The sequence below is a fragment of the Vombatus ursinus genome, unplaced genomic scaffold (genome assembly GCF_900497805.2).
Source record: "Vombatus ursinus unplaced genomic scaffold, bare-nosed wombat genome assembly UNPS02009824.1, whole genome shotgun sequence".
Lineage (NCBI taxonomy): Eukaryota > Metazoa > Chordata > Mammalia > Diprotodontia > Vombatidae > Vombatus > Vombatus ursinus.
The window spans coordinates 7,723,104-7,747,696 of NW_020949602.1; positions in this window are offsets into that span (position 1 = coordinate 7,723,104).

The window sequence follows — 24,593 nt, forward strand, 5'->3', positions numbered from 1 at the left end:
AGATAGATAGATAGATAGATAGATAGATAGATAGATAGATAGATAGACAGACAGGTAAATCCACCTCCCTAACAACGAGAGTTGTCTAAAAGTGGAATGGGCTATCTCAAGTGCTTGGGGCTTCCACCTCCTTGAGGGTTCTCAAACAGCAGTTGAGGCACCATTTGCCACATATGTGAGACTGGTGATTTTCATGTAAAGAAGTACTCAGGGGTCACATCTGGCTCCTTGATTCTGTATTCTGTAATCCTGTGACTCAGTCGCTGTAGAGAATTTTTTGAATGCCAACTCTGCCCTATGAGGTGATAGCCAATCTCTCCTGTTTCCCTGTCCCAGCTTTGTATCATCTAAAAATATAAATATGGAAGTAAAATAAATAACTCACGTGACAGGGCTGAGGTACAAAAAGATCTCCATAAATTACAATAGCAGCCTGAATCTAAGAAGATGAAATTTTAGAGAAATAAGTATAAAGTCATATTCTTAATTTTTAAGTCTATTTCATAAGATCCTTTATCCACTCTCTTACAACAGAAGGCTTTGTCTCCCCTCTTATTAAGAAAGTCAAGGCCAAGGGTAATGATACGAGACATTTGTTTGGGGTTTTAAGGTTTGCCAAGTACTTTGTATATGTTATCTAATTTGACCCTCACAACAATCCTGAGACAGGTGCCATTATTATCCCCATTTAATGTTGACAAAGGGTTAAATGACTTGCCCAAGGTCACATAGCTAATAAGTGTCTGAGACCATATTGGAAATTAGGTCTTCCTGACACTGGTCCCTTAGCTTAGCCATTCTGCTACCTGTACAGTGGATAGATGATGGGTCTAATCCAAACCCTCAGGATGAATATATAATAAGAAAGAGTCTATAGGTGGTACATTGGGGAACTTCATTGGGAGGAATTCCCTTCCAATGTCACTCATTTGCTCAATAAACCTCAGTGGCTGCCTAAGTGCCCTAAGGCAAGTAGATGGCAAAATGACTAGATCACTAGACATGGAGTCAGGAAGACGTGAGTTCAAATCCTATCTCAGATGCATAATAGCTGTGTGACCTTGGGCAAGTTATTTGACCTTGGCTTTTTTGTTTCCTCATATGTAAAATGGGAATTATACTAACACCTACCTCAAAGGACTGCTAGAAGGATAAAATAAGACATTTATAAAGTACTTGGCAAACCTTAAAGAAATATATCAATGTTAGTTATTATTAAGATAATTAAGATTATTGTTATATTCTTTATTATTTTATATAATATATAATTATAGTAACATTACATATTATATATAATAATATATATTATTAAGATAAAATATAGTCTCTTCTCTTTGGAATTTAAAACCATTCATATTCTGTCTCTAACCACTGTTTTCAAGTTCATTCTACAATACTCCCCATCGTTTACTCTATTCTCCAGTCAAACTGACATAAGTCATGTTCCTTGTACACATCATTCCTTTTCCCACTTCTCCATACATACTTTAGTAGTCTTTTACTCCTGCCCACCATACCTTCCTCCTCACTGCTGCCTCTTGGAATCCTTAGCTCACTTCAAGGCTCAATTCAGGGACCACCTCCTGCAGGAAGACTTTCCTGATTCCCTCTTATTAATGCCCTCCTCTTTACCTAAAATGAGTATTTTTTTAATTTTTTAGTATATTTCTAAATATTTCATATTTTACTTGTCTAGGTAGATTCTTTTTTTCTCCAAGTAGAATGTAAGCTCTTTGAAAGTCAGGACTGTGTTGTTATTTTTGTTTATTTTGTTATTATTATTCATTATATTAGCAGTGCTGTTGATCATCTCCGCAGATCACAGAGTCAGTCAAATAGTATGTATTTAATAAATAATTTTTATTTGAATTGAATTAAATATCTCCACTTGCCCATCAGCAATGGCTGCCATTTTTGAAGGACCTGGTTGTAGGTGGTATTGAGCTTGTGGTGAAATAATAAAATGGGCTTCCTGTGACCCCTCCAACTACTAAAAAGAAAGCCGAATAACATTAAACCCCAGCTCCCCCAAATCATGGCTGTACATCATGTAGCAGCAAAATCCATCTCATCAGGTACTGATGATGGTTAACCCGAATACATTTATCCTCTGAAATACTATTTCTGATACTGTATTATTGCATAGAGGTCAACCTGAGTTTTCAAGAATTTGCTTGTAAATATATATATATATATATATATATATATATATATGTAAAATATGTCCCAGGTTTTAGCCAGTTGGAAAGGCTTCAACTGGACCTGTGAGAGATGTATGCATGCATGCATATACATGTACTTACGCATATCCAAAGCTATTGTGTAAGGGAGGGGTTCCAATCCACCCCAATTCATCAAAAAATCAATAGATTTAACTACATATTAACGGAAATTTTCTATAACCTCATCATAATATATGTAAACAAACCACTTATATCCAAACTAATTACAGAAGGCCTAGGCATATTGATTGAGTCAATCACCACAGTAAATTAGATATTAATGTATTTTCCTATAACCTCACCACAATAGGTGGACAAGCCCTTAATTAACTGGAAAGAATCCTAGGACTTTGGGACATTGGATAAGAGGCAGATGATGCCACACTGGAAATATCTTGTGAGATCAAGTTATACCTCTTGGGCTAAGTATAATTTTTCACCCAGTCAAGTGGTGAGTCAGTCCAGCAGAGAAAAAATTCCATTCTGAGGATTCTATCAAGGACTCTTGAGAGGGAATCACTTTGAGAGGACAAGGAAGAAACTTTTTCTTCTTTCTTCTCCATCCCCATTGACCAAATTATCCAAGAGACTAGACCAATACCAGGCAATGTTCACAAAGCATGTGACAAGGACAAACACAGACACAGAAACAGAGAGACGCAGAAGGATAATTACCTGAGTGAGGAAGAAGTTTCCTCAATGTGACTCACTTGTGGTGGAGAACAATATTGGCTATAGATTCTACCAACAAAATAATGGCTCTTGAAGCCTACAAGAAAGACAGACCTAAAGGGAGCTTCATAAGGAGCCTATAAAGAGGAAATATGTTAATACGATGCACAAAGAAGAAAGAACTGTGGAGTTTGAATGCAGATCGAAGCATACTATTTGCTATTTTTTTCTTCTGTTGTGTTTTGTTTCCCCTTTCTGGTGGTTCCTCCTATTGGTTCTAATTCTTCCTTACAACATCACTAATGTGAAAATATGTTCAATAGGAATGTATATGTACAGCCTGTATCAGATTGTGCTCCATCTTGGGGAGTGAGGTGGGAAGGGAGGGGGAGAAAAATTTAAAACTCAAAAACTTATGGAAGTGATTGTTGATAATTCAAAATAAATTAATTAAAGAGAAAAAAACAATTATGTAAAAGAAGGCGGAAAAAATCAGAAAAGTCTAACATATGCAATGTATCCTAGTCCTGTAGCTTTGTACACACCAAAAATGTTGAGCAATATGCTTCCTCATATCTTTTCATAGAAAGTGATTTCTTTTTTTTTTAATTCTTCACTTGACAAACAAAATAAAAAACATTTCCATTAAAAAAAGAAGAAATGTGTTACTCTTTTGTCACATGTTCCTTACACATGTGCCTCATTGACTTTGTATTTTAAATTTGAGCCCACTCTCCCAAGGGATCTTGTATAGGCAAGGGGAAAATGTGCTCTCAGTTAGGTAGAAGGATATTTGGGTTTTTTGTTTGTTTTAACCAACTGTTTTTAATATACTGTCTTCATAAATACCCTTTCTAAAAAGTAATTAAATCTGATTGTTGATGAGAAACACACCAGAGGAGACTTTGGGCAAAGTGCTAGAAACACATCTCCTCCAACCTATCCCCGGAGCCTGAGGAGAGAATTAGTCAGTCACCTGCTGGGTACCCAGCCCACCAAGGCAGGTGGGATTTGGGGAAGTAGCCTGGAGAAGGGCTGGAGTGCTACATTAGAAGGACATTTAAAAAGGCAAATAATACTTCTTGTATACTTAAATAGATTTGTGATTTCATCAATGCAGAGATTTCCCCAAATTCAAGAGGTCACAACCCCTCTGCACCTTCTATTCCTGAGTGATTCACATCCATGTTCTCCCATATATCCTCCACAGAAAATCTAACTAAATGACTTATCCAAGATCACAGAGTCGGTCAATAAACATTGATAAGTGCCTACTATGTGCCAGGCACTGTTCTAAGTGCTGGAGACACAAATACAAAAAAAAAAAAGTCTCTCCCCTCAAGGAACTTATAATCTAAGGGGGGAAGACAACACACAAAAAGAAGCCAGTAGGAAATGAAGAAAGGGCTGGCCTAAGAACCCTCCTTAAAACGGAGGGTTGGGCAGTGCACTGTCTTCCAATCAGAGCGCTCCCAGAGAACATTAATGAGGTGTGAGGATATAGAGAACAAACATAAAAGACAGCATCTGAATCCAGCTCCTCTGACTCTGTAAGCAGGTTTTTTTTTTCCAATATGCCATACTATGTCCTCATGAGCACAAGATAGAGAAATGTAATTTGTGTAGATCAAGTTCTTATACCAAATCCTACATTAAGCTCCAAATGTATATATTATCTAAATATAAAAAAATCACATCATAAAAAGAAAAACAGAAGGAAAGAGGAGGCACCTTTCACCACTATGGTTAGGAAGATAAATAGTAAAAGTAAATAGGTCCTTGGAGATCAAGCCAAGACAACATGGCTTTACATCTTGCCTCGGTCACTAGTTGTGTGATTCTCAGGTCTCTGTGCTTCAGTTTCCTCATCTGTAAAACAGAGTAAGACTTAATCATCTCTAAGGTCCCTTCTAGTTCTAAATATATAATCCTATATGCAAATTATCTGGGAGCTAACATACCAACACACAACCAGGAATTACATAAGTACGACACTCTTTCCAGAAATAAAGAAAGTAGTTGGGAAAATGTCATTATTTCATGACTGAGCTGCACCATTAAAATAAAAATGAAAATGTTACCTAAGCTAATTTACACATGGTGCTGTCCCAATCAAACTACCAAGAATTACGTTATAGAATACATGAATATGTGACAAATCTCTTATTTTACAAAAGTGATGGACTCTCTGGGTGGAAATTCCTTTCATCTATGTAGATCACATTCTAGTTCTTCCCTAAGGAAACCTCTGAAGAACAAAGAAATGATTTGTCTGAGGTCACATGGCTGGTGTCATAAGCTGGATTTGAACTCAGTTCTTCCTGACTCCGAGCCCATCACTATATTAGCCTTCCATTCTTTGTGCTATTGCCTCTCTACAAAACAATAATAATAAAATTCCTTTGGAGGAACAAAGGAACAAAAGTTTCAAGGAGATTAATGAAAAAGTCAATTATAAAGAATATCTAGCATTATGAGATCTGAGGCTATATTAGAAAGAAGTAGTCATTTAAACTATCTGATATTGATTTAAAAATAGAATGATAGGGGGAAATAGACAAATAATACATAGAAGACAATCAAAACAGTTGCCAAGTGTTTGATAGATACTACAAACTACTGAGGAAAGGACAATAACACAACACACACACACACACACACAAACACAGATACACACACACAGCACCATCACAACCATCATGACTACTACCACTACCAACAACAACAGAGAAATTGGGACTATTAAAAATGAAATGGACAGAAAATAGATGTAGATCAAGTTCTTACATCAAATCCTACATTAAACTCCAAATGTGTATATTATCTGAATATAAAAAAAGTCACATCATAAAAAGAAAAACAGAAGAAAAGAGGAGGCACCTTTCACCATTATAGTTAGGAAGATAATGTATACCCAATAAATGAAAGAAGTGATCACAAAATAGATAAAATCTTAAAAGCTTTTGCACCAAATAAATTCAGCAAGAATAAAAGGTGAAGCTGCCACTTTGGGGAAGGAGGGCCTACACAGCAAACATTTATGAGAAAAATAACCCAGATATCTAGGGAACTGACATAAATTTTTAAGATTAAGAGTAATTCCCCAATACAAAAGTAATCAAAAGACATGAATAATTGTCAAAAGGAAAAATACAAACTATCAAAAACATATGGAAAATGGTCTGAATTACTAATAAAAGAAACACAAATTAAAACAACTCTGAGGATTCACTTCACATGGTATTGGAATCCAGTGTTGACGAAGCTATGAATTGCCATGGCCATTCTGGAAAACATTTTGGAATTAACTAAGAGAAGTAACTAAATGGTTCACATCCTTTGTCCCATAAAATGTAAGTTACAGCTTGACCCATGACAGAAAGGGAAAATAAAGGTGCCATATATTCAAGGATATCAAAAAAAAAAAAAAACTCTTTCATTATAGAAAAAAAGATACATGTAAACCAAGTGCATACCCAATGCCATTGATTAGGCAATGGCTGGGGGGCAAAATGTGTTATATGAATAGAATGGAATATTGTTGCACTCTAAGAAATAATGAATATCAGGTACTTATGGACATGGAAAGATCTATATTAACAGAACAGAAGACCTAGATTCAAACTGTAGTTCTCCCATGTTCTAGCTATGTGACCTCAGTAACTCATTAAAATTTTCAGGCCTCGGTGTCTTCGTCCAAGAAGTTGGTACCACAGAACCTTTAACGTCCCTCCCAGCTCCAAATCTATGATCAGAAAGAAGATAGTAAAACCAAGAGGAGCAATGTATACAATAATTAAAACAGTGTAAATAACAACAATAAAAGATACTGGTCATTCAGAAATAGGACCGATGTTAACTTTGAAAGACAAATGCTGAAAGATGATTCCCTTCTCTCACTAGAGAGGTGGTGGATTATATGTGCTGAGTGGCACATACATAGGATGTCCCAGAAGTCTTTTGGGACAACCTGTAATGTCTGATAAATCACTGTGGAAAACCATTTTGTTCCAAGGGTAAGTTCTCTGGGTAAAGTGTTTATTGAGAATCAACATAAATAAGCAAAGCATCCATATAAATGTAAAAAAATCAAAATTATAGAAAGGTTGGGAGGGTTGAAAGCATTGTAATATGTGGTCAAATGCCATGATATTCTGATGAAGGAATTAATATTGTTGTGATCAGTTAATGAACGATGCAGGCCCCTTTAGAGGAAGGGGTATTCATAAAAACCCAAAACCAGTTGAGAAAAATTGTACCACAGGAAAGAGGGTAAAGGATGGGGGGGTACTTAGAAGCAAAAAAAAAAAAAACAAAACATTTTGCCAAACACAAAAACATTAAGCATGGGCATTCTAATGAGAATGTACACCATATGTTTCTGATTCATTTACATGTAATCCATCAAAATATTATTTTGTAAGAGATATTTAATGTCCAAGAAACCTGCCAAGCCTTGTTCTAAACATTTTTTCCCTGAAGACCAGCTGTGTTTCAACAGTCATAAATGAACTTATCCTTGAAAACTGGAACTTGCTTCAAAGCAGTGGAATCCCTGAGCTGGGGGTACATTTTGATTTTCCCAAGGTATCTTCTCCCAGCTAATGGATTGGTGTCTCCTTACTATACATGAAGGATCAAGAGGATGTTGGATGATGATGTGGGGAGAGATGGATTTCAAGCTTGGGGAATTAATCATGGCCTGAGTTTTTAAGAAATATTCATTAGAGCCTTGTTATGATCTTGACCTCAATTCCTAAAATCAAAGAATAGAGTTGGAAGGGATTTTAGAGATCATCTCATCTAACCTCTTCTTTGTACATATAAGGAAACTGAGGCCTGAGAGGAAGACTGATGTGTCAAAGGCCTGACAACTAGCTAAAGTGTCAATTAGGTGATATACTGGATAGAACTTGGGGTCAGGAAGACCTGAGTTCAAATCCTGCTTCAGATACTTACTAATTGAGGACCATGGATAAATCTCTTAAGCTCTTTCATCTTCCGTTTTCTCATCGGCAAAATATAGATAAAGATGGCACCTACTTCACAAGGTTGATGGAAGGGTTAAACGAGATGAGCTGCATAAAGCATGTTGCAAACCTTAATGACCTACATAAATGCTGGCAAATCACAATTCATCATCACCAAGATTATTATGAAAGGCCAAGATGGGATTCAAATCCAGTTTTCCTGATTTCTGGTCCAATCTTTGGAATCAAAAAGTTCTGTGTATAAAGCCAACAGCATCAGGATTGGAAGGACTTCAGAAACCATCTAATATAGTCCAACGTGGCCCTGGTCAGGAATCCATTGGACAACATTCCTGACGTGTCATCATCTATTCTTTGCCTAAAGGCTTCTACTGAGAGGGGAAAATCTGGGTTATCCCAGCCTTTCCATTGGCCAACAATGTGAACTTGAATAAATCATTACACAAAAACTTTCCTGTGCCCCCATTACCAGTGCTCTCCCCTGAAATTAACTTGGATTGACTTTTTACATATTTTCTGGTTAGTGGAGGTCCTCAGGCAAAGACTGGATAGCAATTTCTCAACATATTGGAAAGAGGAGTCATGATTTGTGTTGCAACTGTCAAAAGTGCAGAGGGTGAGAAATCTAGTATTTGTTCAGGACACTTGGAATAAGCCAGTTGGAATAGTCTATGAAGCGATCAGGGCTTTAAATGTCAATAAAGCCAACATAGGATATTGCCGTGTGATCTTAAACAAACCCTTGGGCCTCAATTTTCCATCTGTAAAATGGAGGGATTAGATTAATTAAAGACAATTTCAACAAGTATTTGTTTAGTTGATGTTTTGTTCCAAGCACTGTTCTAGGCCTATGAAAAGATGAAATATAACATAACTCATAAAGAACACCTTGCCCTTAAGGAGATTACTTTCTGCTGCTTCTAAAATACTATTTTCTTTGTTTACTTTTTTCCAGCTCGGATCTAGCACACTGCTCTCCAGCCATCTTTGGACCATGCCTCCCATTGTGTATCTTTCCCCAGATCCCTATTTTCCACCACTGCTTCTGGGAACAGTAAGAAAATTAGCACTACCTACCCTTATGGAAAGTGTGGGTCATCAATGGACCTATTTCTCCGCTCACCATCCCTGAGACTCTCTATACTAAAGAGACTCCTCCCTGACGACCACCTTCTATCTCTAGCGTCTTCTCCTATAGCTATTTGAGGTTAGGAACAGTCTTTTTGTATTTGTATGTCCAGCATTTAGCAGAGTACCTGGCATAAAGCAATCACTCAATAAATATTTTCCTTCATTCATTTCTCCTCTCCATTTGCTTTCAGCTACCTCCCATTTATCCAGACTATAAAATGTCCAGAGACCCTTCAGACTTCCTTAGCTATTTTGCCCCACCCCATCCCCAACAAACCCTGTCACTAGTCAGCACTTGGAGGGCAGCTTTGTTTCTCAACAAACAGGTTTCTCAACAAACTATGTGCAGGCCTATTTCAGGAGGGACAACCAGTTGAAGCAGCCCTGGCAAATAAAAATCAGAAAAGCAGGAAAGTGAAACCCAAAGCCTTCCAGGTGAAGACCAGAGTAGGGAGAAAAGTAAATAGCATCCCGTAGAGAAAAAGAAAAATGAAATGTGAACTAGACTTGTTCCCTTCTCCCACCCCCACCCCCAGGCCTCTGGGATATTGTTTGCTTAAAAAAGGTTTCACCCCCTCTAAAGAAATGCCCTCAGGCAGGAAGGAGGCCAGCAGCTGAACCCTAAAACAGCCTCCCTGGATTTTCACAAAATTAGAATCTTGGAATTGGACAGGACCCCAGAGGACATTTAATCAAACCCCTATCAGAGAGCAAGAATTCCCTTTGCCTTATTCTTGGCAAATCTTTCAACTGAAGGTCTCTTGTAGAAGGGGAATTCCCTACCTCCTCAGACAATAGTAGCCCAGTTTTCTCTCATTCTCTAATAATTCTATGAGTCCAAGGATTTGTTTGGGGAGTGGGAGCAATTCCTTTTCTCTCCAATCGCCAACAATGTTTGACTGCCTGTTAGGGATCTCAGTGCCCCAGGGCTTGGAGTTAAACATAGAAAAATAACTAAGCCTATGGATTTGCAGTCCTACCTGTGATCAGCACCAAGATTTTTAAATGTCAGGGAAAGTTTCCTTCTTTTTTAAAGAAATAAATCAAAATGAGAGAAGCTATTGCCTTTTTCTTAGAGATAGACTTGCAGTTGTGGCTTCATGAGAATAGGGCTCCTGGGGTGAGGATATAACTAGAGATATATTTGTGTGTGTGTGTGTGTGTGTGTGTGTGTGGGTGTGTGTGTGTGTGTGTGTGTGTGTGTGTGTAGGGTATCTTCTCTGTAATTTATAGTCTTAAAGACTTCTCTAGAGCACTGAGACACTTATCAGCTGTGTGACCCTGGGCAAGTCACTTCAGTTTCCTCATCTGTAAAATGATCTGAAGAAGGAAATGGCAAACTATTCCAGTATCTCTGCCAAGAAAACCCCAAATAGGGTCATGAAGAGTCAGACATGACTGAAATGACTGAACAACAAAAGATCACTGAGAGCTTGTATTCTGCCAGAGGTTAGACTTGAACCCCGGTTTCAAGGCCATCTTGCTATCCACTAGGCATGCCTGCCTCTTGTTTTTTCTTAGATAACTTTATTTCAATGGGTTACCCTTGTTTCCCACCATCTTTTGGTAGGAAACATACAAGTACAAACCCAGAAATCAGGGCTTTGTGGAGAAGCTTGTTTGGGTTTTAAAACAAGGGAAGTGAAAGGTTAGTCAGTGAGTTGTCTATAATAGTAGAAAGAACCCTGGATTCATAGTCACAAGTCCTGGGTTCAAGTTCCATATATGCTGCTTAGCTTAGGGTATACTACATACCACCCACTCAGAAGGAATCATATGTTGGATAATTCAGAAAAAAAGCTCGAAAACCTGACAAGGGAGTGTGACATTGCAATGATAGAGGACTTCAGCTATCCAGACATGTACACTCTCTGACAACAGCAGAAAAGCCAGTCAATGTGTGATTTGCCTTAATGATATGGGAATGAATGAAGGCAGCTTCTGTTCTGGAGAACCAAGAAATAAACTGTTGCTGGGAAGTTGTTGTTACTATTTAGTAATTTCAGTCCTGTCTGACTCTCTGTGACCCCATTTGGTGTTTTGTTGTTGTTGTTGTTTTGGATTTGTTTTTTTTTTGTTTTTTGTTTTGTTTTGGTTTTTGGCAGGGATACCAGAGTGGTTTGCCATTTCCTTTTCTAGCCCATTTTACAGATGAGGAAACTGGGGCAAATAGAGTTAAGTGGGTCACAACAATAATCTCACGGGAGAAACAGCTACTCTGCTGTAGAAATGAATATTAACATGGAAAGGGAAGTGTAGGCAGACAAACATTTTAGTACTAAGGGAGGCAGATTTCAAAAGGCTCAGGGAAAATATAGACTCCCGCAGACTAAAGTTCTCCAGGTGAGGTTAGACTAAAAAGAATGGGAAGCTGCTAAGGACAAAATTCTGAAGGCGTAGGCAGAAATGATTCCAGGGAGAAGGAGGTGCCGAAGGAGACCGATGTGGATGCACAGAGAAGTCATTGATCAAGCCAGATTCTTAAAAGCCCTGAGCAGAAGATGAACTCGAGGGCCTATCACAGACAATGAGCGTCCAGGCTTGGCGCTGTCCGCCAGAATAGTGCCTTGAATGCTGAAGCTCGATACACTGGAGCTGGGGAGGAAAGCTAAAGGTTGGGGCGGGGAGGGAGGACGGATTAGACTAAATTGGGGGAGGGAAGGATCAAAGGAACTCTAGGACCCCTGCTTTGTGGTAACGGGCTGAGGAAAGAGGAGAACAATGAGAAATCTGCACAACTCTCTGCTTATTTGTATTTAAAGTCTTTCGTGACCTTCCTTTTCTAGCCTTACTGCCTAGCCTACCCCTTCAGGCTCTCTAGGGGCCAGCCAAACGGCCTTCTTAATGTTGGTCTTCACATATAACATTCCATTTTCCCCTGCCTTTATGCAGGCTGCCTTCCCCACCCCACCCCCATATCTGGAATGAAATCCATCTTCTGCCTATTCCAAGCCCTGGTTTCCTTTTAAAGTTCAGCTCAAGCACTATTTTCTGAATGAGGCTTTCCTTGATGCCCCCCAGCTCCTGAGGTCTCCTGTCCCTCACTCCCCAACAACAATTGCGTACAATATTGTATAAGCTTGTATAATAATAATAATAATAGCTAACATTGATATAGCATTTACTATGTGCCAAGCACTGTGCTAAGCACTTTATAACTATTTCATTTTTATCCTCACAACAACTCTGAAAGGTAAGTGCTATTATTTATCCCCATTTTATAGATGTGAATATGTATGTGCATTTTCTCCCCTGATACAATGTAAGCCCTTCGAGGGCAAGAATGATTTTTTTTCTTTATATTCCTAGCAGCTAGCAAAGTGCCAACCAGCCAGACAGTCAGTCAATAAACATTTATTAAGCCCCTACTATGTGCCGGGTACTATACTAAGAGAGTAAGTGCTTAATAAATTCTCATGGATTGACTGATTAAATTTTCTCTTCCAAAGAGAAGGGTCTTTGGGTGACAAAGAATAGAACACAAATCATTAACAAGCAGCATGAAAGCTCTCATCGTTTACTTCCTATCTCTTCCAACCAATTAAATTGTATACTGTTTGATTTACTGCTATTACCTAGTCTGTTTCTAGAGAGCACCATGGATGGGGGCTCTTGCTGTGTTACGCCTCCATAGGAGACAGGGTTCTGTGGCTCCCAACTTGAATGGGGCCCTTTTGATATCTGACCCATGGTTAAGGCAATTAGGCATTCATTCACAAAGCAGATGATGTCATTCTATGTCCTGCTTCCCATTGCACCCCCTTCTCAGTGAAGACTACTGGGAACTTGGATGCCAATTTGAGGAGAAAATGTGTCCTAACTACTAAGATCATAGATTTAGAGAGAGAAGACCAGGAGCTCCAACCCACTCATTTTACAGAAGAGAAAACTGATGCCCAGAAAAAGGAATAGAATTGCCTAAAATCGAATAGCAAGTATTAAGTGCTAGAACTAGAATTTGAACACAGTGCCCCAGTCTTTAAATCTAACATTCTTTCCATTACACCTAAACTTGTGTGGGAGCTAGCTAAAACCTCTCAAAAGCTAATTGTTAAATTTTCAGTGTAAGTATTTACACTTTCAAAATTGGCAGGCACCACAAATCAGGGCTTGGTTTATTGTCTTGCTGATTCAATGGTGGGGAACTAGTTCCTCAAGTGTGGCCCTTTGACTGAATAAGGGTGGTACCTGAGAACCTAGAAGGTCATGTGTGGTCTCAAGGCTACAGGTTCCCCACCCCTGGGACTTAAGAAACTGGTGGGAAAAAAAAATCTTAATAATGCAGATTAAACTTAAAAGTTTATGTTTTGTATATGTATATACAAATGTATATATTTTATGTATATGTATTATGTGTATATACAAATGTATATATTTTATGTATATGTTTTTGGAGAGCCAGTGGCTAAACATTTACCAGCACACCTTTGGTTACACCCAACCACGTATCACAAGAGAGGATGTTGAAAACTATAGGTAACATATACTTGTGAATTATTATTATAACATATTATTGTTAAGAAATGACATTAATGTGAGAAACATCATGGCATAGAAAGAGTGCTGTAGAAAAAGGACCACAGAGCTGGCAGGAATCATAGAGGCCATAAAGTCCACCCACCCATTTTACAGATGAGAAAACTGAGTCAGAGAGAGGTGAATTGACTTCCCCACAGTTTCACAGTTAGTAAGTGTCTAAGGCAGGATTTGAACACAGGTTTTCCTGACTCCAAATCCAGTGCCCCATCTGGAAAGAACTGAGTTTGAATCCTACCTCAGACATTTTTGCTAGTTGTGAGACATTGAGCAAGTCATTAATTTCTCTGAGCCTCAGTTTCCTCATATGTAATATGTGGAAAAATGATAACACTTACTTCACAGGATTTTTGGGAGAATCAACTAAACTCTAATAAAAATAATAGTAATGGCTAGCATTTATATATTACTTTAAGGTTTACAAAGCATCTTACACAGATTAGCTCATTTGGTCCTCACAACAACCCAGTGAGGTAGGTTCTGTTATTATCCCCATTTTACAGATAAAGAACCTAAGGCAGACTGAGGTGAAGTAGTTTGCCCAGGGTTACACAACTAGTAAGTGTATGAGGCAGAATTGAAACCTAGGTCTTCGTGATTCAAGTCTCTCTCTCTCTCTCTCTCTCCTCTCTCATATACATATACATCATATATATGTGCATATGCATATGTGTATACAGGTGTGTGTATACACACAAAGTGCTTTGCAAACCTTAAAGCACTCTATAGATACTAGCTATTAATAATATTATAGAGAGTTAGCCTCAGAGCCTAGAGGACTTGGGTTCGCATTCTGATTTAGATATCAACTGGCTCTGAGACCTTGGGTGAGTCACTTAACTTCTCCTTGACTCAGTTTCCTGTAAAAATGGGGAGGGGGGCTTGGTGGCTTCTACAATTCCTCCCAGCTTTGTCTATGATCCCATGAAGCATCAGCATGAGGTTTGAGGTCTACCTGACCCCAGGTTCACCCCTTTGGCCCCTGTGTCTCTGGACTCTCCCAGTCTCTCCCACCTCATTTTCCTCTGATTTATTCCCTAATATCCCATCCTCTCTCCGAAGCGGATAGCCCCTGTGGAGGACGAGGGGGCAATGACATTATGACAACAGTTCCTCTTTATTCGAGGCCTTTGCTGTCCCCACGACTGGCATGGCCAGCTTGATCATTTTTGCCCCCAATGTCTTGTGAGTTTCCACCAGACGGAAGTAATATAGAATTATGTAAATTGACTCAACTTGAAGTCAAGAATCATGGGCCAGTCAATAATGTTTATGCATCAAGAAAGGGCAGATCCTCCTGGAAGAAATAAAGCAGTGAGCCTGGCTGTAAGCAAACATTTCTGAGCAGGCAAAGGCCTGGTCCCTGCAGCACATTGTATTATCATATTTCCACATAATTAGTTTGTTTTCCACTTGAAATCCGAAAACGATTCGACATCAGGTTCTGCGCCTCAGGACCGTGCATCCGCTGGAAATTCTCCTGCGAAGGTTCATATGTTGAATAATTAGAAAGAATTAATCTGTTGAAATTAAAGTTTGGGATATTATGGAACTCATGAATAGTGTATGTGCCAATCAAGGAAATGAAAGGCAAACCTGCATTTCGGGCGGGCAGACAATAGCAGATGACTGCCGGCAATCTGTTTTTTAATCAGTGTCTCACCAGCCAGAGGGATGAATATGGTGATGGCCTGTTTAGAAATATTGTCAAACTTCGGCAGAAATAATGAGGACCTGTCCCCGAGTCAGCCTCCATCTTCCTTCCTTGCAAGGTGGGTCCTTGGGGTGGTGTGAAGGGAGCTGCCATGATGACCCTCCCTGAAGAAACCAGCGGGGTTCTTTCCCTGCCAGTAAGGGATGGTCTGAAGGTCAAGGATGAAGCCTTTATCCTTAAGCTCCTTCCCACAGTGAGTGAGTTTCCCTTTCTCTCTCCAAACCCAGAGACATACAATGGGAAAAGAGCTAAATGTAGAGTCTGAGGAATTCATATCAAATCTTAGCTCTGCCAAGATCCCTACCCATATGTCCCTGGGCAGTATTTAAAGAGTTTTGGATTGGAATCCAAGGATCTGTGACCAATCCCAGTGTTTCTATTAACTGGGGGACCTTGGGCATGACATTTACCCTCTTCAGGTCTCATTTTCTTCATTTAAAAATGATCAGGCTGGACTAAGTTATTTCTAAGGCCCCTTGCAAAATGTAGATCTATGAGCTGACGTGATGACTTGAGCTTCATTCTTATCCAGGCTTTACTTTCCTCTGACATAAAACAAAGCGTTTGGGAGCAGACGAGGGGTTCTCAGCCTTCTTGTGTGCTGTGGATTCTTTTGGCATGTCTGTGGCTTCCCTCTCAGAATAATGTTGTTCAATGCATAAAACAGAATATGTAGGATTACAAAGGCAATAAATTATGCTGAAATAAAGATTTACTTTATTTTTCCCCCATCCAAGTTTGTGGACCCTCTGGAATCATTCCTGTCTGTGAACCTCTAGTTAAAATTTCCTGAGAGACAAGATAATCTCTGGGGTCCCTTCTAAGTAATCAGTGTATGATCCTATGATATGAGGCGCTGTCTGGTCCTTCTAGGGGCCCCAGTTTCCTCATCTATCCAATGAGAAAGTTGACCTACTTATCTCCAAGCTCTCTCCCGAGTTTTAAATCCATGCTTCTAGGCTATATCTGATGTCTGACCCTACTCTGAGCCTTGGTTCCTGGATCTTCAAAATAAGGAGGTTGAACCAAATGACTTCAAGGTCCCTTCTCAGGTCCAAATTTATGATGCTAGGGTAGGCTGCTTCTCAGGGTCTCAGTTTCCCCATCTGTAAGATGTGAAATTCGGACAAATTTGGAGATTGATTCAGTTCTAAGATCTTATGTTCTAAGGGAAAAGCTGAATGGGAGCTAGGGCTAGTGGCTTTAATTATTACAGGCCTGGAAGAAAAGACAGCAGCAGGAGTGCACAGCAGGGGATCTCTGTTGGAAGTGGAGGGTGGGGAGAGTTCTAACAGATGATGAGGGGAGGGGCAGTTTATTTTCCAGGGCTATGACAGATTTAAAGGATATTTGTTTACATGTCTTGCTTAAAGTAGGACAATATGGTGACCAGAGATGCAGAAATGGTAAGAATGTTTCAGCTTGTGGAAAACACAACCACAGAGGAAGTGAGTCATTTCGAGGCATAAATTATAGGTAGGATATTAGTTGTGTTAAAGGATGCACATTTTTCCTTGTTGTTCCTCCCACCACACAATAAAAAAAAATAATAACCTTTGTGGTTCTCCATGGAGAGAGCGGTTCTTAAACCCACCGCCCTTTGGCCTCCCTGTCATCTGTGAGGGCTTGGAGATGGCTTCCGGATCAAATTGAAAAATGGGCATTATGGCAGGCTTGAAGCTCCAATCTTGAAAATGAAGAAATGGATCCCATCCAGTCCTGTGGCTGTCCACCAGTCTTTAAAATCCAGATGAACAATGAACAAGGGATGGGATTCACAGCCAGCTGGTGTCAGAGCTGGGCAGGGAGAGTGTCAAAATATTGGTGACTTTTTCACATTTGTCAGAAAGCGTGGCCAATCTGGGAAGCCTCCCCGGCCAGCTTGCAAATGTGGGTCTTACACCAATTTTTTTTTACCCCTCTCTCTTTTTGACATCTCGCCTCCTCCTCTCCGAATGTCAGCACCCCCTTGACTCCCCCTTGCACCGTCGACAAGGACGGAATAAAATATCTTTTACTTAGAAGATGAAAATCCTCTATTGATTTATCATCAAAACATCAGTTGCTAATTTATTGCAGTAGAGCGCCAGATCTCACTGGAAGAAAGAGGGGCATCGGCATTTCCATGCTGAGCCCCTCACTTTCTGAGCTTTACAACTCATCCATTTAGCCAGTCTTTCCCAAAACCTGGCATGCAAGGTCTCAGTGGGAGAATAAATATATTTATACAAAATGTTTAAGAAAGCCTGCCCACATTGGAGTTAGAAGAATAAGCATATGTTAGTGCTGTCTGGCACTCTCTTTGCAGCTCTCATATCTCTCCAAAAAAAAAAAAATCCCACAACCCAACATTTTTATTTTATTTTTAAATGAAATGTTGCTGGCAGTCAACATACAATATGGGCTGGATGCTTTTTTTGCTATTTGGGAGGGAAAGCTCTACAGGAGAAAGCAGTGAGCTTTTTTTTCTGGTAGAAGGAAAACAGATATTGCGAGTACGTGTGAGGGTGAGGGGCCACTCAAAATCATAGAATTTCAGAGGCTGAAGACACCTCTCAGGTAACCTACTCTAATCCACCCTGGAAAAAAATCTAGGAATACAGACTGAGAGCTGAAGAGTCAGTCAGTCATCAAGCATTTATTAAGCATTTACTGTGTGCCAGGCTTGGAGGATATAAAGAAAACTAAAATCTCCATCTCTGTTCTTAAAGGAACTCTCATTCTAATGGGAGAGCCAATGCACCAGCAATCTTGTGGATTCAGGATATATGAGGCCAAAGGGGAACTGATTAGAATATTCACACGACCTAGCTGGAGTGACTGTCCTAAGGAAAGCTCTTTGTAAACTTGGAAGTTCCATAGGAATTTTCATTATTGTTGCTGTTTTTCTTCTCTGTCTTATTCTTCTCATCTCCTTCTGATAGTTTTTATATAAAAAATACTCCTAGGAAAGGTTGCTATTCTGCTATAATTCTCTTATGTTTAATGTGCTGTGGACCATTGAACAGATGGGCAAAAACCGACTCTTTGTAATTAGATAAAAGTATTGGGAAGTGATCTCATGTTGGCATTCAAAGACCTTCACCACCTGGCCCCTTCAGATCTCTCCAAGCTCCTCACACCTTACTCACAACCTTATACTTGGCAAAACAGTGAGTGTAGAATGCTTTCCCCTCACTTCTTTCTCCTGTCTTACTTCAAATCCCAGCTAAAATCCCACCTTCTACAAGAAGCCTTCTCCCGATCTATCTTAACGTTAGTGCCTTCTCTCTGCGGTCGTCTCTAATTTCTTCTGTCTATACCTTGTTTGTACACAGTTGTTTGCATGCTGTCTTCCCCATTAGACTGTGAGCTCCTTGAGAGCAGGGACTGGCTTTTGTCTTTTTTTGTAACCCCAGGGCTTAGCATGATGCCTGTGCCTATGCTATTAAGTGTCTACATCTGTGATATCACTGGTCCTCTTCAAGAACCAAGAACAAACAACAATATTGAAAAAAATAGTAGGCACTTAGTAAATGCTTTTTAATGGACTTGAAATAATAAATATACACGTACCAGGGGCGTACGCTCACAGGAATATCTGAGTTCAAATGTAGCCTCAGACACTTACTACTTGAGTGACCCTGGGCAAGTCACTTCACCCCTATTTGCCTCACTTACTCATCTGTAAAATGGGAACTCACTGGAGAAGGAAATGGCAAATCACTCCAGAATCTTTGCCAAGAAAACTCCATGGATAAAAAATTTCATAGGGTCACATAGAGTCGGACACAACTGAATGAATGAACAACAGTGACAACATTGATCTAAAAAGGTTCTTTGAATTGTTAAGATGGTACCCTATCTCCTGGGCATTCAGTTCCAAAACAGGAATTAGAGATCTTAAAGATTCACTCCTTTTAAATCTTTATGAGGTTATCTCTAATATATGTGTGTGAGTGAATGTATATGCGAATGCATGTACACACAGATGTGCATGTGTGTGCATATATGAATGTGCAGTTATGCATATGTGTTTATATATGCAAGTATGTATATGTATGCATGTGTGTATGTATGTATATATATGTGTGTATGTATGTATGCACACATATATACATGTGTCTAACCAAGGTCTGAGTGCTCCACAGTGCTTGCTTCAGCTGCCCTCATGGCCATTGGAACAAATTGTTCTCATCTGTCCATTCTACCAGTGGAAGTCTTCACATGCTTGGGGTGTACACACACACACACACACACACACACATACATATACATGTATATATACACATAGACATATACATAGACATATATATATATATATATTGTTTACACATAGTCATTTTCATATGGTCTACCCCCCACTTGCATTAGATTGTCAGTTCCCTGAGAGCAAGGTAGTGTTTTCACCTGTCTTTGCAATCCAGCACTTAGCACAATGCCTAGCACACAGCAGGTACTTAATAAGTGCTCCTGAATTCTTTGATTTGGAGTTAAGACATTAGATCTCCAAGTAACCTTTGTTAAAACCCAAATATCCCAGAAGGAATAACCCTTAGTGCCAATATGCACTATTCACAATTTACTGTTAATTAATCAGATTAGCTCCTAATACCTATTAAAATGCTGAGGATAACATTCTGGCAAAAGTTTAGTTTGAGTGGAAAGAAAAAGGCTTCAGAGTCAAGAGCCTAGGGCGGTCTCAGAGACAATTCAGAAGGGTCAAAATGGTGGAAAGACTTTACCAAACAGAGGGTGACACGTGGTCTCTGGGATCCTGAGGAGAAGTTGTCCACAGGAGGGAGAGGTAGAGAGCAATAAAGTCAGACTTCTTCTTCACTGATGTCTCCTTGACCTTGGGACAAACAACGAATGGCCAATATTTATGCATTATTCTACAGACATTTATGAATTATCTACTGTATGAAAGCCTGGTTTGAGCTCCATTTTTCCTGATTCCATTGGCTCACCCCGCTCTCTTACACAATCTCTATTGCAGTCAAAATGGCACATCAGGTGTTCTGTCTCTGCAACATCCCATCTCTTTCCTCCATGACTTTTCATAGGCTGCCCCTCCTCTCCTCTGCCTCTTAGCATCTTCAAAGCACAACCCATGTGACACCTCCTACATGCAGCCTTCCATGATCTCTCCATTTGTTAGCCAGTCTTTGTCCCCTGAAACTACTTTGAACCACACTATTCCCTTGAGAGTGGGAAGCCTTCGTCTTCGTCTTTGTATTGCCAGTCACCACGCAGTGCCTGGCACACAGAAAGTGTTTAATGAAAGGTTGCTGTTGAATTGTAAGGAGCAAAAAGTTCCTTCCCTTACTAGGAAGAGCCAGCAAGGTGACCTTTCACCATGGAGTGGGCCAAGCTCCTCCAGCCCTTAGCCAAGTGGATGAGGCCTTGAGGCCTGAGACATTCATTTGGTTTGGCCATCAAGCTGGAGTGCTCACTCTGCAATTTTTAAATGTAAATCCAATCAGGGTTCACTCACAAAGTAATTTTGCCTTTTCTTTCTTTCATTTTTTTTAATTGATCAGGATGCAATTCAAAAGCCTAATGACCACAGTCTGTTAGGTTAAAATGCTCAATTGGAATTTAAAACAATTACCTGCCCTTGGAGAAGCTCTTAATTTATGGAGCAAAGAGATCATTTTAGAGTTTGGTCAGTTAACATTTCATGAGTGCCAACTATGGATGGAAAGCGGCATGACTGGTAAAGAGAGGCCTGTGGTTGGAGTAAGAGGCCCGGGGTTTGAATTCCAGCTCTGCTGCTAACAAGAGGTATCTTTGGGTAAATCACTTCACCTTGGCTCCTTTTAGGTCAAATGAGGATACTGACACATGATAGGTGCTTAATAAAAATTCTTGTTGAGTGATTAATTGACAGAGTTGAACTAAATCAGAAGTACTTAACTCCATGCCTCCAAGGCATTGGATTGATTTCAGGGGGTTCCTGAACCCCTCTGAAAAAGGCCAAAGCCAACTATATTTTTGCTAATCTTTGGTTTTCTTTGTAATCCTATGTGTTTGATTTTATGTATTTAAAATCATTCTTCTGAGAAGGGGTCCACAAGGCTCCCCCAGACTGCCCAAGGGGTTCATAACACAAAAAAAATGATTAAAGCCCTTAGACTGAATGATCTTTAAGGTTCCTCCAATGCTGAGTTTTATGACACTGAAGATTGTTGGAAAAGAAAGAGAAAGCTAGCCTCTGAGCACCCTAGGATTGAAGATGTAGGGCCCTGCTGTCCAATCTTTTCATTTTACAACTGGGGAAACTAAGGCTCATCAAGGATAAGTATCTGAGTCAGAATCCAAACCCAGATTTTCATGACTCCAAGAGCAGCACTCTCTCCACTAAATCCCCTCAATTTGTATTCTCCTTGTATTGGGGGGTACCACTAGAACCCCAAAGTTTGACTGCTAAGTCAGTCTTAAGCTCTGATCATTTGGGCATAATGTACCCACAGGAATAATATTCCAGACTGGAGATTTCAATTAAAGATAGAAATATTTGAATTAAATTCCATCCAGAGAGAAAGTGGCATTTTTGATTGCTTCTTGCATTAATGAATTTAATGGGGGGCCTTACTGCATACTCCCCCTCATCAATACACACACACACACATACATATATAGAGATATATATGTATATACATGCAAACGCCTTATAGGGTTATACATTTGAGTAAAACTATATTTGTGTGTATACCTATATATACACATATGTGTTATTATACATACACATATGAAGGTATATGTGTATATGTAAACGAAAGGCCACATGGAATGGCCTTCAATATATGATACACTCGCCACATTAATGACGCATTAGCCCAGTTCTCTCTGCCTACTCAACCTCCTCTAACATCCAAAGTCTCAGGGGCATAGAGACAGATAAAAGAGAACACGTTGTCTCCTCCTCCATTAAATGGATAAAAAGTCCAAAGATGACAAGGAATAATAAAGGGTTAAAAATAAGACACTGACCTCCTTGGAATTTAGGTGGTTTTTTCCCTAGGACACATTGTGACTTTGAGAGTCCAGCCTTTCGACAGTCCTTCCAGGACTGTCCCCCAGGGGAACAAACGGAACATCCTGGATGGGAGGGGGAAAGACAGCCTCCCGTTACCTTAATTAAAGACCATGGAGGGACAGCTAGGTGGAGTCAGGAGGACCTGAGTTCAAATCCAGCCTCAGACACATAACACTTACTAGCTATGTGACTTTGGGCAAGTCACTTAAACCCAGTTGCCTTGGAAAAGAAAAACAAAACCATGAAGTCACTTCCTGATGTGCTGCTGAATTAAAGTCAATCGAGGACAGGTATGTGAGTTGCTTTTCTTTCCACACTGAAGATGATATTGATAGAAAAAAGAAATAGACCATTCATAGAGCACATTTACAAAGCACTTTCACGTGTGTTATCTCATTTGATCCTCAGTTCTGTGAGGGACGTACCTGCATTTTACAGATGGGGAAACCGAGGCTCAGAGAGAAGTGACTTGCTCAGGGTCACATTTGCTAACACCAGCATCTGGAGTCAAAGCCAATATCTTTATCAAAACTATTCCCTCCCTCTGCCTCTCTGAAGGGGAACGCCTTTTGTCGCTGAAGTACAGATTTTGGGGGCAGAAGGGAGTAACTGATTTCCTCACCTTGCCAAGGGTGACTGAGCTGCCCCTAGAGGCAGCAGCTTAATCACCTCCTCCCCAACCAATGGATATTCCTGCTGGTCCTAAAAGGAAGTGAAGGAGAGGTCACTACCCCACTGAATCTGGCCTTGCTCCTATCATGGATGGCTTTCTCTGAGCTAGCCCACCACCTCCCACACCAACAAGGCCTTCCAATAAGGTCTGGGGCTCAACGTCTCCCCTTTGGCTTTGGCCTTGCCTTTCTTGCTGGATGGGTGCCCTGTGCCTGCTGACCTTCACACCCTGCAATCAAAATGATCAGATGTGATCGCCAGGAAAATGTGATGAGGAGTCGGACTAATTAGTCCTGAAATGTCAAATTTGCATACATTTCAAGTGACCCCCCAGTTTCTACCTCTGAAGGAAGGAAGGCTCGGGCTTTTCTGATAGTTGCTGCAGCAGAGGGGCAACTCCCTTGGCATCACTGGGTTCCCTCCTGTCATGAGCTTTTCCTCCAGACTTATTGGAAAGTGTCAGTGATGGACGTTCCCCCTCTGCACTTAACCCCAGGCCTAATGAGATTTGACAAATGGTGCTGGTTTTGATGGGGTCACTAACTACAGGAGCTGCTGGGGAGCAAATAGTGCCCGGAAGCTGGAGCCCAGCAGAATATGGAAATAGCTCACTTGGCAGATTAGAGCTCAGCCTTTCAGGAGCGACCCAAGTCTAGGGTTCAAACACTGGAATGGGGGTGGGGTAGACACCAAATATAGAATTACTGACCTTTCCTGCTCCTCCCAGCTCCTTTATAGGACACTCTTGTAGATACAGCCCATCTGGATTTCCTGGTTTCAAATTCCACTTCAGATGTTTGCTAACTGTGTGCCGATGACAAAGTCGACAATCTCCCAGAGCCTCAGTTTCCTCACCTACAAGAATGGGGATAATGATTGCACCCTCTTCACCAGGTTGTTCTGAGGATCAAATGCTAATTCTGAGGTGAATGTAAAGCTCACTGTAAAACTTCCAGTCAGTCATCTAGTGAATGAGCGTCTGTTAAATACCTACTATGTGCCAGACACTATACTAAAGGCTGGATGTTCAAAAATGGCAAAAATGAAGAGATCATATTCTAATGGGGAAGAAAACAGGCAAAAATGTGTATATTCAGTGCAAATGGAAAGTAGACCTAGAGGGAAAATGCTGCCCCTACTGCCACTCCGCATTCCCATACAGAGCCATAACTAGGGCTGGGCAATTAGGACAATCCTGGCCTCATTCTAAACTGCTACCCCCTGCCACAGCTGTAACCTCTGGGGCTCCAGGGCATCAAATAAGTTTCCTGGGGGACCGGGGGAAGGGTCAGAGGCCTTGCTGGTGCCCAGACTCCTCTAAGTATAATATCATAATATCACTGACCATCTTCTCCTGGGGAGAGAGAGAGAGAGAGAGAGAGAAAGAAACGATGGAAGGAAGGAAGGAAGGAAGGAAGGAAGGAAGGAAGGAAGGAAGGAAGGAAGGAAGGAAGGAAGGAAGGGAGGGAGGGAGAAGAAGGAAAGAAAGCAAGAAGTAAGGAAAGAGAGACAAAAAGGAGGAAGAGAAAGAAAGAGAGAAGGAAGGAGAGAGAAACAAAGAAAAGAACAAAGAAGGAAGGAAAGAAGGAAAGAGAGGAGAGAGAGAAAGAGAGAAAGAGAGAAAGAAAGAAAGA